The 16,400-nt window shown below is 51.0% G+C and overlaps 1 protein-coding gene across 3 annotated transcripts in view; it reads left to right on the plus strand.

Moving 5' to 3' along the window:
• Window positions 1-16,400, plus strand: part of CUEDC1 (CUE domain containing 1) — an 88,474-nt gene that overhangs the window by 25,963 nt on the left and 46,111 nt on the right. The window contains exon 2 of one of the 3 annotated variants that reach the window (XM_055577543.1): window positions 11,024-11,076. The exons of 1 other annotated variant lie outside the window; for it this stretch is intronic. The gene's annotated coding sequence lies outside the window, so the exon portion shown is untranslated. Of the gene's footprint in view, window positions 1-11,023; window positions 11,086-16,400 lie in introns of all 3 variants that reach the window. One more of the 3 variants, XM_055577545.1, reaches the window with a different exon arrangement.

Consider the following 16,400-nt stretch of genomic DNA (forward strand, 5'->3'; position numbering starts at 1 on the left):
ACACCTCTGGGAAATTTGGAGAGCTGGACAGCTTTGGAGGGAGGCTCCTAGAAGCCCTGTTGGCCCAGCTGCTCCTGTTCAATAATTTCCATGTGCCGTTGTTGGTTTTGGCTCCGGGCTCAAGAGCCCTGCCTCAGGAGCTTCCTTGAAACTAGACCCAGAGGAGCAGGGAGGAGGGAAGGAAGAATGAAGATGCAGACTTTTTCTCCCTCCTTAATTAACTCTGACTCTTTTGCTCCCTGGGCTTTCAGGCTGTCTGCAGCCCCAGCAATTAGTGGGAGTGTTAACTGGGGTCAGGGCCGAGGCTGGGCTTCAGGGAACTCCCTGGACGGTGCCGGGGGAGGAGAGAAGTGCCCGTCTCCTGGAATGAGGGCTTCACCCCTGGCTGTCTGGGCCGCTGCGCCCTTTGAGCCAAGCAGCCTCCAGCTCCAGCTCCATACTCAGGCTCAGCTGCCCCGAGATGGGCTGGAGCTAAGGGATTCCAAACCACGGGCCCCCGCCCACAGGGCCTTAATTGCATTAACGCACAAAGCAGGGTGGCCGCCCTGCCTGTCCCCGAGAACAATCGAGTCCTGTTCTCATGGCCTGTTTTCCCTCAGCTGCTCCTCCCTTTCATCTCGGCCTCTTTCCCAGGGGTGCGGGGCTCATTCCCGGGAGACCGGCATGTGCTTTCTAACCTTCTTGCTTCTTCCCTGGTCTCTCTGGTTTTGTGTATCCCTTTCTCTCCCCTCTGGTTTGAGCCCCATCCTGTGTTCCTATCCAGTCCTGATTTTAGACTATGTGGGTGAAGGGTTTGAAAAAAAAGATTGATGTGTCCGTTTTTGCTTCTTATTTGCATGTTGTCATGAGAGGGGAGCAAAATGCCCCCACTTTATTATTTATTTTTTATAATATTTTATTTATTTATTAAGCTGTGCTGGGTCTTAGTTGCAGCACACAGGATCTTATAGTTGTGGTATATGGGATCCAGTTCCCTGATCAGGGGTCGAATTCACGCCCCCTGCATTGGGAGCACAGAGTCTTGGCCACTGGACCACCAGGAAAGTCCCCATAATGCCCCCACTTTATAATGATGCTCCACTAGTCATTAGATATCTTCCATTGGTTTAGAATATGATAGTTTTAGGAGTATCATCACAGAAATGTTTTTCATGAATCCACACACATTTTGATGCAGCAACAAGGCTGGGTACCTCTTACACCTAATTTAGGGAAAGGAAGGGGCTTGTCACCAGCCCCACGGCTAGGAAGTCACAGAACAGGGACAAAACCCTGGTCTGACACTCAGGCCCTTCCTGCCTCCTTGGCTTCCTGAGGGTGGGCCTTTTTCACTCCACCCCAGGGTCTCTGGGCTCAGATGCCAGCAGCAGAGGACATCCAGGGGGCCCCGTCAGTGATGGTGAACTCGAGCTCCTTGCCGTGAGCTGTGAGTAAGGGGCCCCAGAGAAGCAGCATTTCTGATCTCTCTTCTTACTCTGTCTCCTCCCCAGCTTCAAGGGACAAGGACATCACTTTTCTCCTATTTTACTGTTGCAATTATCCCAGGTGCTTCGTCCTTTAAAATCTCCAGAGAAGGTGCTTCCCTAGTCCTGGCCCCAGCACAAGTACCCGACCCTGTGACCCTGGAGACTTCTCGGTCAGCAGGACCTGTATGGGCTGCTTTCTGGACTGGGGCTGCCCTGCCCAGCTGGTGACCGGCCTGCAGCCGCAGCCTCAGGCCGGGCCTGGAGCCCGGGAGGCTGGGTGACCGCCTGGCCGCCTGGGGAGGCCTTGCTCACAGCCCCTGTAATTGGTGTTGTTTTGACGACAGCTGGTGCCTCCCTTCACTTTAAAGGCCTTTCCTCTTTCACATTTTTGCGGGGCTCGGGGACCTGCCATTCTGCCTCCCGCCAGCCTTCCTAGGAGGCTCCTGAGCCCCATATGGTAAAGCATGTCCCTCTTACACCCTCATGCTGGCGGGCTTTGTGGCACAGGCAGGAATCCTCGTTGGCCAGGGGTCTCCCAGGGACCCTGGAGCCCTCGGTGGCAACTGCCTTCTGCCCCCTCGCCTGGGGCAGGGCACCTGTCTGGATTGTTTCAGTAGGCATCTTTCACCAGAATCCTTTAGAGCACTTTGAGGGCTAATGGGCTTTTTGTTATGTTCCCCAGCTTCCCCAATGGCTCAGATGATAAAGAATCTGCCCGCCATGCAGGAGACCCAGGTTCAATCCCTGGGTGGGGAAGATCCCCTGGAGAAGGAAATGGCAACCCACTCCAGGATTCACGCCTGGAAAATCCTATGGACAGAGGAGCCTGGTGGGCTATAGTCCATGGGGTCGTGAGCAGTCAGGCACAACTGAGTGACTAACACACATATATGCACACTGGAGAAGTAAGCCCCCTGGGAAGGGTCCCCCACTGGCCTGCTGGCCTACGCGTGAGCACCGATGCCCCAGGACCTTGGACTGCAGCCACACCCGTGTGGTCTCATTGCTGTGGGCTGCCCGCGCTGGGGCTGCGCCATCCCAGAAAGGCTTCATCTTGACCCCTCAGACACATGGACTTCAGTCAGAATGTGCTCCTCTCGTAAATCAACTGTACTTCAACTTAAAAAAAAAAAAAGTGCTCTGCTTATCCTGTGTAGTTTGTATTCTCATTTAAAAAAAAGAAGAGGAGGGGGGAATGCTTAATTTCCAACGGAGATCGGTCTGGTAATTTAAATATTGTAAATATTGCCACCGATTTGGGCTTCCCAGTGGTGCCAGTGGCAGAGAACGTGCCTGCCAATGCAGGAGACATAAGAGATGCGTGTTCAATCCTTGGGTGGGGAAGAGCCCCTGGAGGAGGTCAGGGCAACCTACTCCAGGATTTTTGCCTAGAGAATCCCCATGGACAGAGGAGCCTGGCGGGCCACAGTCCCTGGGGTCGCAAAGAGTCAGACACGACTGAAGCAACTTGGCACGCACACACCGATAACATTTGATTATATTTCCCTCTGTTCTTTTTATTTTTTAAATTTGTATAGCTTCTTAAAATTAATTGTAATCTTACTGATCACATACTTAAAAAGCTTTGTATGTAGCTTTTTAATGTAACACTGTAGAATGAGCATTTTTAACGACATGGTGTGGTTTTAAAATATTTTCAGTGACTATACCATTGCTTCCTTGTGTACTCCCTACTGTTGACCACCCCCACTCCCAGCTCCTCTGAAGCCTCAGGACCTTGTGGAGCGTGACGGTCAGCAGCCAGTGTTGGAGTTGTATGGGGGTAATATGAATCCAGAGTTGCCTGGGTTCTGGGAGGAGGGGCCTGGGGCCCCGTGGGATGGAGGCTCCCAGCATGGCCCCTTCGGCCCTCGGTGCCAGAGCCCTTGAAGTGGGGCACTCGTTCGAACAAGCTGTCTGGCTCAGGAACCTTCTGTGGTTTATACAGAGGTGAGGCTGGGGTACAGGTTCAGGCTGGCTCTCAAGGCCCATCAGTTGGGTTTCATTTCCAGCCTTGGGCCTGGCCTGGTGGCCCAGGTGCCAGGAGCAGGTAGCTGTGACCCAGCTCAGTCTCCTTCCTTGAGCTGTTGGATTTTTGGACGCTTGCTCTATCCCATAGCCAGGGCCTTCTTCTGAAGGTCTGTGCTCACCCTGGTGTCATCAGGGGCCATGCACCTTGCCCCAGAGGGCCTGGAGACTGCAGGGGCCTGGGCTCAGCCACCTGAATGGCAGGACAGACACCAGCCTTTTCTCCCAGTATCTCTTAACTGCACTTCTGATGAGGATAGTGACAGATGATAATTATACTGCTAATAAGCATCATGCTTTCAGTTCTGTTGATTTATACCCTTTCCCTTTCTCATGAAGGGGTTAAGTTGAGGCATCGAGAGATTCATTAAGAGTTTTGATCTTGGCTTCCAGTCCTGGCTCTGTCCTCTGTAAATTCCATTGTCACATATCCACCGAGCCTCGGTTTCCTCATCTGTGCAATGACGGTAATGATGCCTGACTTGCCGAGTTGATGGGAGGATCAAATAGTATTTCTGTATTATTCTCTGGCATGTCGTTGGCAACCAGTCAGTGTCATTTTGACAATGTTGTTCAGGGTCACAAAATATGCCAATCTCAAAGCCAGAGGGACTTGTCTGCCCAGTCCCTACCCTGCTCAAGTTTCCCTGGAGTCCCTTCAACCGTGCACTTACCTCGCCAGCTCCAGGCAGGAAGCTTTCCTGCTTGGCTGATCAGAGGAGGCTGGCCCAGCAGAGCTGTGATTGTTTACAGCTGCTTCTGGATAGGACGTCCTGCCAAGCCAGGCCCTGCTCCCCTTCACCCCGCTAATCTGAGTGGAGGCAGCTAGGACCCTGTTCTTGTGCCTTTCCCCTCAGACGGTGTTGAGAAGGCAACTCCAAGTGAACGCGGGGTGTGGTGTCACAACTGAGTGTCTTTGCGGCCACACTTGTCTGCAGCCCCCGTCCCTGCCCCACCTCCCACCGCCAAAAAAAACAACAGCATGAAGCCAAAGAGAGAGTCGTTTGGGGACAGGCTCTGGTTCTGAGTCCTTGTGCCCCAGTCTGAGGCCATTTAGTTGGCTGTCTGCTTTCAGGAGGCCGTGAGCTCTAGCCTGGCTAGACAGAGCTTGCCTTTGAGACTTCCAGAGAAGAATCTTATAAACTTTCCAGCCATCTGCGCAAGACCTTGAGTTTTGAGTGCCGTTCCTCCTGAGGCCATGAACCAGTAGCAATGGCGTCGCCAGGGGGCTAGATGGCAACGCAGACTCTTCAGGCCTCAGATCGAAGCTCTAATGAGTTAGAACTTGCATTTTAGCAAGACCCTTAGGAGATTCGTGTGCATGTTAAAGGTTGAGAAACACAGATTAGAGCACAGTTTTCAACCACAGGTGTACACTGGAATCACCTGGAGAGCTGTGAAAAAGGAACTGATTTCCCTAGGTCCCAGTCCAGACCACTGAGTCAGAATCACTGAGGATAAGATCTAGGCATTGGCATTTTTAAAAAAGGAAAAAAAAAACAAAAAAAAAACAAACCCCAAAACTTCCTAGGTGATTCTGATGTGCAGTTGGAGTGGAGAACTGATGTAGACAGATCCTTGTCTTTGGGATGGATGGTCCTGAATGAGACGATCATGATAGTAACACTAAGAGTTGCTATATACTGAGCTCCTACTCCACATGAAAGGCTTTATTCTTATCTGGAATCTTCTTCCCAAACCTGAGGCTTTGAGAAAACTGAGGGTCAGAGAGGTAAAGTTAGGAGCCTTAGGTCATGTAAGTATTGTGGCTGGAACTGTCTGCCTGGAGGCTTCTTTTGCAGTGACTTCACTGTAACTGAAGCTCATAATGGTTTTGAAGGGCCTGGTTCTTGGAAAATCTGGCCAGGGATTCTCTTCTCAGTCTCAGTGAGACCTTCAGACTGTGTGGTTTCAGGATTGTTCAGTTTGAGGAAAGCACACCAGCTTTTAGTCTTCAGATTTGTGAGTCTCCTAGAGAAAGGGGTTGGAGGTGAGGTCAGTGACAGACATGTTGCAAAAGAACGATGGGAAAATCTTAAGGAAAAGGGCATATTGCCAAAGGTCATAGAGAACCTGACCCCCCTTATTTATTTTAAGCTAGCTGTGCAGGTCGGAACAAGTCCCTTTATCCCTGTGGACCCAAACTCCACCCCTCCTCCCCCAGGGGGGACTCACTGCTCTTTCCAGTTCTGCAAAGCTGAGCTCTAAGATAAAAGTGGGGAAACTAAGGCATCGGCCAGAGAGAGCCAAACTCTGGGCCCTTGAGCAGCTGGGGGCCAGTGCTGGAGCTGTGCTGGGAAGGCATGGAGAGCCCGGCAGAGCGGAGCATCCACGACCCAGCAGGAACCCTGACACGGCCTCCCCGGCCCTGAGCCTGCAGAGAGACCTGGCGAGGAGCAGAGAGAATGAGAAACAGCCCTTTCTTTTTGTGTTTTGAACCTCATCCAAACCTAACTTTTAAGTTCGAATAAGGTTTTGAAAATCAGACTGGGGCTCCCACGGACGCTAAATCCAGGTTACTGTGTGTGTCTTCCTTATAAAGTCATGGACTGTCTGTGTTTGGGCAATGGAATGAGTGAGGGGGAAGGTTTCAGTGCTTTCTTTCCTGGCTTTTCCTTTCAAGAAACACAGCACCCTGCCCTTCACATGGGCCTCTGGTGCATGTTGATGCATGATTGGTCCCTGCAGTCACTCTGTGAGCCTAGAAGGGTGTGGGGGGGACCCCCATTTATGCAGGGAAATCACGGGCCCAGAGATGCCAAGTGGGGGCCCTGAGGTCCTGAGGCAAATTCAAGGCACAGCCTGGCCTTGAATCTGGATCTTTTGATTCCAAGCCTAGCACTCCTTTTCCTCCATTGTACTTCCCTAGGGTCCCCCTTCCTGGCCTTCCAGGGGACCATCAGTTGCCTCCTGTAGACATAGCTCATGAAATACCATCAATTTCCAGTGATCTGGTGTGTGTTTTTTGTTATAGTTCTTTATTTTTTTGGCTACGAGGCATGTGGGATCCCAGTTCCCCAACCAGAGTTAGAACCTATTGGAAGGTGAAGGCTTAACCCCTGGGCTGCCAGGGAAGTCCCCCAGAGTGTGTTTTAAAACATGCTTTTAAAAAAATTATGTAACCGATATACAACTCCATTGCTTTCATTAAAAATTTCAAACAATTCAAATGGTCCCCCTTTGACCACCTCTTCTCCCCATCTCACACCACTCTTCAGAGGTAACTGCTGATGACACTTTGATATGAGTCCTCCTAGCCCTTTTTAAAACATGGATTTTGCATATGTTCAGTTCAGTTCAGTCGCTCAGTTGTGTCTGACTCTTTGCGACCCCATGGACTGCAGCATGCCAGGCCTCCCTGTCCATCACCAACTCCCAGAGTTTGTTCAAACTCATGTCCATTGAGTCTGTGATGCCATCCAACCATCTTATCCTCTTTCATCCCCTTCTCCTCCCGCCTTCAATCTTTCCCAGCATCGGTCTTTTCCAGTGAGTCAGCTCTTCGCATCAGGTGGCCACAGTATTGGAGTTTCAGCCGCAGCATCACTCCTTCCTATGAATATTCAGGACTGATTTCCTTTATGATGGACTGATTGAATCTCCTTGCTGTCCAAGGGACTCTCAAGAGTCTTCGCCAACAGCTCAGTTCAAAGGCATCAATTCTTCAGCACGTGTTACTGATAGATTATTGTAATCTCTAACTATCTTGCTTGCTTTAATTGCCAGCTGTGTGTGTGTGCATGTGGAGAAAGCAAATATTCTAACGTTACCTTCAGCAAGATAAAACCAGGATGTAGATCAGCTGGGCTGATGGTTTAGAGCAGTGTGTCTCTAGCTTGGATGTGCATGGGGTAGGAATCATGCATCGATTTTGCTAGAACGCAGATTCTGATTCAGTAGGTTATGGAGTAGGGGCTGGGATCCTGCATTTCTTAGAGGGTCTTGGTGCAGACACTGGCAGTTGGAGACCACCCTTTGATAGGGTGAGTTGACAGTACATGCTCTAGAATTGAACAGACCCACTGATCCTTGTGGGCTTCCCTGGTGGCTCAGATGATAGAGTCTGCCTGCAATGCAGGAGACTCAGGTTTGATCCCTGGGTTGGGAATATCCCCTGGAGAAGGGAATGTCTACCCACTCCAGTATTGCCTAAAGAATTCTCTGGACAGAGAAGCCTGGCAGGCTGTAGTCCATGGAGTCGCAAAGGGTCAGACACAACTGTGTGACTAACACTTGCACTTCTTTCACTTTCATTGGCCCTTAAGGGCTTTCCTGGTGGCTCAGCGGTAAAGAATCCACTTGCAATGCAGGAGTCACAGGAAAGAGACGTGGCAACCCCCTCCAGTATTCTTGCCTGAAGAATCCCATGGACAGAGGAGCCTGGCAGGCTACAGTCCATAGCTTCACAAGGAGTCAGACACAACTGAAGCGACGTAGCACGCACACACATTGGACCCTAAATGCCCGCTGAGCTTGGCAAGTATGTAAGCTTTCTGTGCTTATAAACTGGGGGGATGAGAAGGACGTGCTACCCATAAGACTGATGTGAAAACGAAATGAACTAGGACCTGTGAAACACCTAGTCCAGTGCCTGGCACACAGTGGATGCACAGTAAATATCAGTTATTAGCATCATCTGGAGACAAAGACCATAGCATTGTCCAAGCCAAACAGAAAACACTTGCTGGTTGGCTACTATTTGGGGCTATTTGTGTAGTGCATTTCTCTGTTATTCATTTAATATTATCATTATCACCATATCAGGATTTTTAATATGTCTCTTATGGTATTATTCCCATGAGCTTATGAGTAACTTTATGTCAGGGAGTGTGTGTAACTTTACCAGATCCACACAGCTAAGGAGTAGCAGAAATAAACTTACACCCAGGTTTTAGATCTAATGCTTGTCATGTCCCTTGCAGCCGCCTTCTCTTGAGAATCGATTACACTCATGGTCCAGTGGGTGGTGTGGAATGTATAGCCTCTGAGTATGGCTCCAGGGAAGGAAAGACACAGGCTTAAAACTGTTTTTGCTCTCACAGCTGTCAAAAGAATACAAAAAAAATACTATAAAATAAAAAAATATAAAATAAATATATAAAATAAAATTTATAATTTAAATTTATAATTTAAAATTTATAAAACAAAAAAAAACTATATCCCTTATGTGTGTGTGTGTTCAGTTGTTCAGTCATGTCCTACTCTTTGTGACTCCTTGGACTGTAGCCCGCCACGCCCCTCTGTCCATGGAATTCTCCAGGTAAGAGTCCTGGAGTGGGTTGTCATTTCCTACTTTAGGGGATCTTCCCAACCCAGGGATCGAACCAGAGTCTCTTACGTTTCCTGCACTGGCATGTGGATTCTTTTACCACTGTACCCCCTGGGAAGCCCTATACACTTAAAAATTCACATAAGCATTTTTTTCTCATAACTTTAAGTAGAGAGTATTTCCAGGCTTATTGTATGTCATATTCTTCAAATATATGTTCATGAAAACCTAGAATGGCAAATTCAGTTCACAACGGTTGTGGAAAATGTCTGCTGTAGCTCTTAATTCGCAAGGCCAGATCTTGCTGTTAGACGATGAGCCAAATCATGCTTTGTGTTAGAAAAAGTCTGACTCCATGTTTGATTCAAATAAATGAGTTAAGCAGGCATCCCTGTGTCGGCTTCCTTGCTTCCTAATTCTAATCTTGGAATAACCAGATGGTTATGCATGGTAGTTGGTCTTGGTAAGATAAGGCCAGCTCCCTTCTCAGTGTCCATCCTCAGGAGACTCCTTCCAGGAGCGCTGCATTCTTGAGTTGTCCCTTTGTTTCATGGCTTCTGTCAGGTCAAAGTGCCAGGGTAAAGCTGGCATGGCTGTGGGGATGGGCCGGCCTTTTGGGTAGTCTTGAGGAGGGCTACTTCAAAAGAGAACTGGTGGGCTCAGATGGTTCCCAGCACATCGATACGGAAGGATACCATGGGGGCGTGGAGGTTCTGGAAATTGATTCCCTGAAGGCCTGCCGTGTCAGGGAGTTAAATTTCCCAGATGTACCTTGGTGGGCAGACCATTGACCAGATGCCTCCTGGAGAGGCTGCCCTGGGTTGTGGCTCTGTGAACATTACATTGCTCACTTCAAAGCCTGTGGCTCTTTGGGAATCTTTGGTGGAGCAGGGACTGAGCCCGAACCTCCCAGGGTCTCCCCAGTGACAACCCTGGCCCTTGGCCCCTGTTTCTTCCCAGGTCCTCGCAGTTAGCTAGCAAGGGCATGGACGCTACAGTCTCGAGTGGCAGAGAGGTACTCTGAAGCCTGGGCCTGCTGAGCGGTTTCATGGCCCCAGAGCAGTCCACATACCCCACCAGAAAAGCTGGGTGCCATCCCAGGGGAGCGATCACAAAGCAAACCCGCCTTGGGTATGTCAGGAGAACTGGTCCTCTGAGCTCGTCCCCTGCCTCAGGGCAACTCACCTACATTCTCTTCTCCTTGGCATCTTTGTCTGTGAAACGGGCTGATGCGGCAGGCATTTAGCCTTCAGAGACCTTGAAGTTGGGCAGACCTTTGTTTTTGAATCCTGGCTTTGTCACTTACTAGCCGTGTGACCAAGTTACATGCCTCTCTGAGCCTGTCTGCACATGGGTAAATGGGCAACGACAGTGTCTCTCTCATGGGCTGGTTGAGGGGGTACAGGAGACGATGGCCAGTGGGCACGCTCAGGAAATAGTCTTGCCGTGGTTACACTTGTTCCTCGAAGGAATTAAGCAAAAGATGGGGTGGCGTGAAGGCCAGGTTGAGACTCTCCAAGGGCAGGGCGCCCCTCCCTGGGATGGCACCACACGCATGGAGGCGCTTCGCGGGTGTCACCTGATAAAGGGCAGAGCGGGGGCCCTGCCACCTGCTGAGCTCCCTGCTGGCCTCCTGCCTTCTTGCTCCCCCAGAGGGAAAGGCCGCCCCTGATTGCTCCCCGCTTTCCCTGCAGCCTGAGGGCTCTGGGGTCCACCCTGTGGGGACCTGTTGGAAGCCTTGCTGCCTGGTCTCCCCAGCTGGCTGGGCGCTTTCTGGGGGACGGGCCACAGGCTCTCAAGCCTTCTGTCTGAAAGCTGCCTTGCTTGGATTTCCCCAGGGCCTCTCCCGGCAAATGTTTTAGAAGCAGAGTCGACTCCACCCCCTGTGCCTTCCCCGCAGGAATTTTGTCATCTTGTCTAAACCTACTTTCAGCTGGAGCTTAGTCTCTTCTCCTCCGCCCCAGAGGAGTAAATAAAGAAACAAAGCAATGCTCCTGTGCACCTTGGGATCTGGCCCTTTCAAGGAATCTCTTTGTCAAGCAAAGAATCCTTTTGTAAAGTGAATAATGACTCACTTTGGACTTCGGTTGGGATTTTTTGTTGTTGTTGTTCAGGGTCTTTCTCAAGAGTGGGGGCCAGGCTAATTTGTAGGCTTGGGGGCAGGCGGGGTGGGGTGGGGGCAGGCCACCTCGTCCCTCGCAGCAGCTGAAAGCACTCTTGGTTTGGCTGCTGATCTTCTGATTACCCTTCTTTCTTCCAGTGTCTTCCTGTCAGGGCTCTGGCCCACCGACATCGATCACGCAAGCCCGGAAGGTGGTGACGGTTTGTGTTTCTTGCTCTGTTTTGTTCCTTTGCTTCACTGATCTCGTCTCCATGGAAACAGGCGCAGCCTTTGTGTTCCTTTTGCTTTGGGCAAATCGATGCCAACTGGGGATTTTTCTTTGCTCTCCACCTTCTTTGGGATCAAAGGGAAAGGTGGGGGCCAGGCAGGAGGACCTGCAGTGGCTTGGAGCTCCTGGAGTGGGGGACTCCTCCCCCAGGGACCATGGGGTCAGTCCTCCAGTCGGGGACCCCTGTCTGGCCTGACCTGTGTGGGGTTGCCGTGAGTGTCATGAGGTCCTGGGTGGAGCATGTACGCTGTGGTTTATGGACACCCAGCACCCCACCCCGGGCCCCCTCGACTCAGAGGTGGCTACTGGCCACTGGGAACAGGAGGCTGGCGGGAAGGCTGCTCCTGCTGGCAGGTACTTTGGGTGAAGGCTTTAATCTTTCCAGGGCTTGGTTTCTCGCGAGAGTGGAGAGGTTTTGAACCCCTTTGGTCCTGGGACCCCTTAAGGAAGCCCCACATCTAGGTAAACTGCAAAATCACTGTCATATGATTGTTCGATGGTGAATAGTAAATTCTGTGTTTGATTCGAACCAGTAAGTTGTGTAGTTTGACATGAAACTTCAGAATCAGGAACCCCTCTCTAGACTAGACTGAACATCCCGTGTGTGATCCAGGCCCCCCGGCCCCCCGCCCCCAGGGTGTCCTGCGTTCCAGGACTGATCGTGACCTACTAGGGGAGACTTCTGTTCCAGGCCAAGGCAAAAGCGTAGGCCTGAGCAACCAGGGAACAACAACAGATGGGCTCTGTGTCCTCGGAGACCTCCCAGTGGGCGTGCCCACACAGGATGGGGCTTCCTGAGCGGGTTGCCTACCACACTCCCATGGTCATCTCGGTCACTGCTGGCTTGACGAACTATGTTATTCAACAGGCGAAACAGGAGGCTTCTATCCATCAGTACCACACTCGTGCCAACTTTATACTCACTGACTAAAACCGCCAACTCCACACTTCATTTCAGTATCAGAACTTTCTACCCCATCTGTTTGTCAAATTTGGCAAAGCGTTTTTTGAAATAAGTATTTATTTATTTGGCTGTGCCGAGTCTTAGTTGTGGCATTCGAGCTCTTCATTATGGCACGTGGGGTCTAGTTCTCTGACCAGGGATTGAACCCTGGGCCCCTTGCATTGGGAGCTCAGAGTCTCCACCACTGGGCCACCAGGGAAGTCCTGCAAAGGATGAGTTTAACCTCAGATTTACGTTGTCCAAGAGCCTCCCATGAGACTGGAGCTAGAGCCAAGTTGTCTGAGGAGACCTCCGAGCATGTCAGTGGCCTCGTGGTACCGAGGCCAGGTGGTCCAGTCTCCTGCCTGCAGAAAGGCGCTTGCTGGAGCGAAGCACCATTCAGGGGTCCCTCCCAGGAAGTGTTCTGTCTGACCCCTCTTTACAGTCAAGAAAGTTTCTTCTGGAGTCTAAGTCCCATTTTCTTTGTTCTGTCTTGAAGAAAGAGAACAAAGACCAAGTATCCTTGCAGCTTTACCCAGAGACCCTTACGTTCTCACTCAGCCTCCGTCAAACGCCCCGATCTGGCAGGGTTGCCTCCTCACTCTCACGTGTTCCAGCAGAACAGGGCCCGAGTGTCCTGTTGGTAAGACAAGGAGAATGACAGCCGCCTCCCTGGGTGGGTGTGAAAATTAAATCCTTTGGGGACACACCCCTGCAAGTGCCTGGCGTATGGTTCGTTTTCAGTCACTCGGGTTGATTCTAATATATTTTCTTTCCTGCCTACCTTTTTTTTTGAGGCAAGTGGGGCTGTGCCCAAAGCATGTGGGTGGATCTTAGTTTCTTGACCAGGGATTGAACCTGAGCCCCTGGCAGTTGAAGCAGAGTCTTAACTACTGGACCTCCAGAGAAGTCCTTTCCTGCCCACTTTAAAGCCACCCGGAGTTCTTGCTTTTCTCTACAGCTTCTCCTGAGTGAAGCCCCCTGGGCTGCTGAGCCATCTTCTCGACTAGCCTGTCTCTGGGCCCCGAGGGGTCAGGTGGGACAGGTACACAGAGGCCCTGGGTGGCACTGGCCCTGTTCCTGGTTCTAGGCCTCCTAGAGCTCCCAGCTGGAACCGCTGACTCCCAGACTCTCCCAGAGGCTGCAGAAGGGTCCCTGGCACTTCACTGGGAGACCTTCAGCATAAACTGCCCCTGCTTCTGTGGACGGTAGCCTCGAACTGTGCTTTGTCCAAAGGGTGACGTGTGGAGTTGTTGTGAACCCCTAGCCCAGGAGCAAGGACTGCAGAGGGAGCTCTTTTTTTTTTTTTTTCCCCAGATTTTACCCTATCTTTCCTTTGAACCATCGGTATCGTGGCAGAGGGTTGAGAGGAGGAGCCATACTGCCTGGGTTCTGACCCAACTCTGCCACTGTGGGCACCCTTCCTCCCTGTGTCTTAGGTTTCTCCATGGCACATAGGCAGTGCTTAAGAAAATATTTGCTCTAATTTCCCGAGTGCTTTGAAAAATTTTCCATTGTTTGACTTTAAATTTCCTCCCCTCCCTTTCTCCCGATCTGCATATACAGGCAGACCTCAGAGATGTTGTAGGTTCACTTCCAGACCGCCACGGTAAAATGAATATTGCGGCAAAGGGAGTCACACGCGTGTTTTGGTTTCCCAGTACATATAAAAATTATGTTTACATTATACTGTGGTCTATTAAGTGCATAATAGCATTATGTCTTTTAAAAAAACAATGCACATGCCTTAATTAAAAAGTATTTTAGTGCAGAAAAAAATGGTAACCGTCATCTGAGCATTCAGCCAAAGTATTAACATCAAAGATCACTGATCACCATTACGAATATAATAATAACAGAAAAGCTTGAAATATGGTGAGAATTACCAAAATGTGACACAGAGACACAAAATGAGCAAATGCTGGTGGAGAAATGGTGCCAATAGACTTGCTCGTTGTAGGGTTGCCACAACCTTTAATTTGTAAAAAGAAGAAACACCTCAGTATCTGTGAAGTGAAATAAAGTGCTGTTGCTGCTGCTAAGTCGCTTCGTCTTGTCCGACTCTGTGCGACCCCAGAGACGGCAGCCCACCAGGCTCCCCTGTCCCTGGGATTCTCCAGACAAGAACACTGGAGTGGGTTGCCATTTCCTTCTCCAGTGCATGAGAGTGAAAAGTGAAAGGGAAGTCGCTCAGTCGTGTCCGACTCCTGGCGACCCCATGGACTGCAGCCCACCAGGCTCCTCCGTCCATGGGATTTGCCAGGCAAGAGTACTGGAGTGGGGTGCCATTGGAAATGAGGTTTGCCTGTGCATATTGCTGCCTGTTTTATGCTGGGCACTGAAGTAGGTATTGGGGGCAGAGAGCTGAATAAGACCAAGAGAAGCCTGCTCTGTTATGGCCACCAATGGGCACGTTGAAAGTGAAAGTGAAAGGTTAGTCACTCAGTCGTGTCTGACTCTTTGCGGCCCCATGTACTGTACCCCACCAGGCTCCTCTGTCCATGGAATTCTCCAGGCAAGAATACTGGAGTGGCTTGCCATTCCTTTCTCCAGGGCATCTTCCCGATCCAGGGATCAAACCTGGGTCTCCTGCACTGCAGGCAGATTCTTTACCATCTGAGCCACCAAGGCTCTAGTGGGCACATAGGTAACTGTGATACCATGTAAGTATGCTGCCATCGCAGTGGTGCAGTGAGCACCTACCGGGTGCAGGCCATGTGGGAGCGAGCCAAGGAGCGCATCTGGGAAGGCTTCCTGGAGAAGGAGGCCTGTGTTTTGAATCCTAAAATTGCAGTTGAGCAGGCTGCGTCTGTTAGGGCCGATGCGTTAAGTGCGCAGGACTAGGGAAGTGTGCTGGGACGGTGTGGTGGCCGGACGAAGGGGCGGCCCAGCACTCGGCCCCGTGTGGCTGAAACAGCAGGTGCCGAAGGTCCGGGCAGCCTGCAGAAGGAGGGGGGTTGTCTGCTCTCCAGAAGCAGACCTCTAGGAAGGGTGCTTCACTTGTGACGGTCCTTCTTGGTGCCCGCTGGGCTCCGGGCTCCCTTGGGGTTTGCTCTGGGGCCGAGGCCCCTCCCCTCCTCTTCTTCTAGAGAATGATTTATCCCCACCTCTGGGCTCATGTCTCCTAACTGTGAGTGGTTCAGAATACCTCAAGCTTCTCTGACTTGCTGGGGGTTTGGTGGACGAGGATTGTGTGCAGCTAGTCAGTGGAGGGCCCGGGACCTCTGCCTTTCAGAAGCTCCCCGAGATTCTGCTGTACACCACCCCCCCAAACTGAGAATCCAGCGCCGCGGACCCTGAGTGCATCCGGGGCTCCCTGCCCCGAGGCACCCATGACGGGTCGTCCCTGCCCGACCTCCTTGCACGTCCTCCTGCTTTTACAGAGTGGCATTGTTTCATCTCTCCTTTTATTTTTCCAACAGGGATCTCTACCATCTTGTTTTTTGGCTTTGCTACTTTAAAAAAATCGTCTTAGTAGCAGTAGTGTTAGTCGCTCAGTCGTGTCCGACTCTTTGTGATCCCACGGACTGTAGCCTGTCAGGCTCCTCTGTCCATGGGGATTCTCCAGGCAAGAAGACTGGAGCGGGTTGCCATTCCCTTCTCCAGAGGTTCTTCCCAACCTAGGGATCAAACCTGGGTCTCCTGTGTAGCAGGCAGATTCTTTCCCATTTGAGCTACAGCCTCTGCTGCTAAGTCACTTCAGTTGTGTCCAACTCTGTGCAACCCCATAGACGGCAGCCCGCCAGGCTCCCCCGTCCCTGGGATTCTCCAGGCAAGAACACTGGAGTGGGTTGCCATTGCCCTCTCCAATGCATGAAAGTGAAAAGTTCAAGTGAAGTCACTCAGTCGTGTCCAACTCTTTGAGACCCCATGGACTGCAGCCCACCAGGCTCCTCCGTCCATGGGATTTCCCAGGCAAGAGTACTGGAGCTACAGGGAAGACTCAAAAAAATTTTTTTTTCTTAAGGTTATTTAATTAATTTACTTAATTAAAATATTTACTTAGTTACTTGGCTGTGCTCGGTCTTAGTTGTGGCATGTGGGGTCTTTAGTTGCAGCATGTAAGACCTAGTTCCCTGACCAGGGATCAAACCCAGTCCCTCTGCATTGGGAGCCTGGAGTCTTAGCTTTACCACTGTTAAAAAAGGTATTATTAGATAGTGAAACTGGGGCACAAAGAAGGAAATGTCGTCCAAGGTTATGGAGAAGCTGGAACCTGCCCTGCAGTCCACAGTGTCTTTAGCCTGTGCGTGTCCCCCTGGGCAGAGGGCCTAAGGGCCCAGTGCCCCAGGTGTTTGCAGAAA

This window comes from Bubalus kerabau, chromosome 4, assembly GCF_029407905.1.
Source record: "Bubalus kerabau isolate K-KA32 ecotype Philippines breed swamp buffalo chromosome 4, PCC_UOA_SB_1v2, whole genome shotgun sequence".
Taxonomy (NCBI): Eukaryota; Metazoa; Chordata; class Mammalia; order Artiodactyla; family Bovidae; genus Bubalus; species Bubalus kerabau.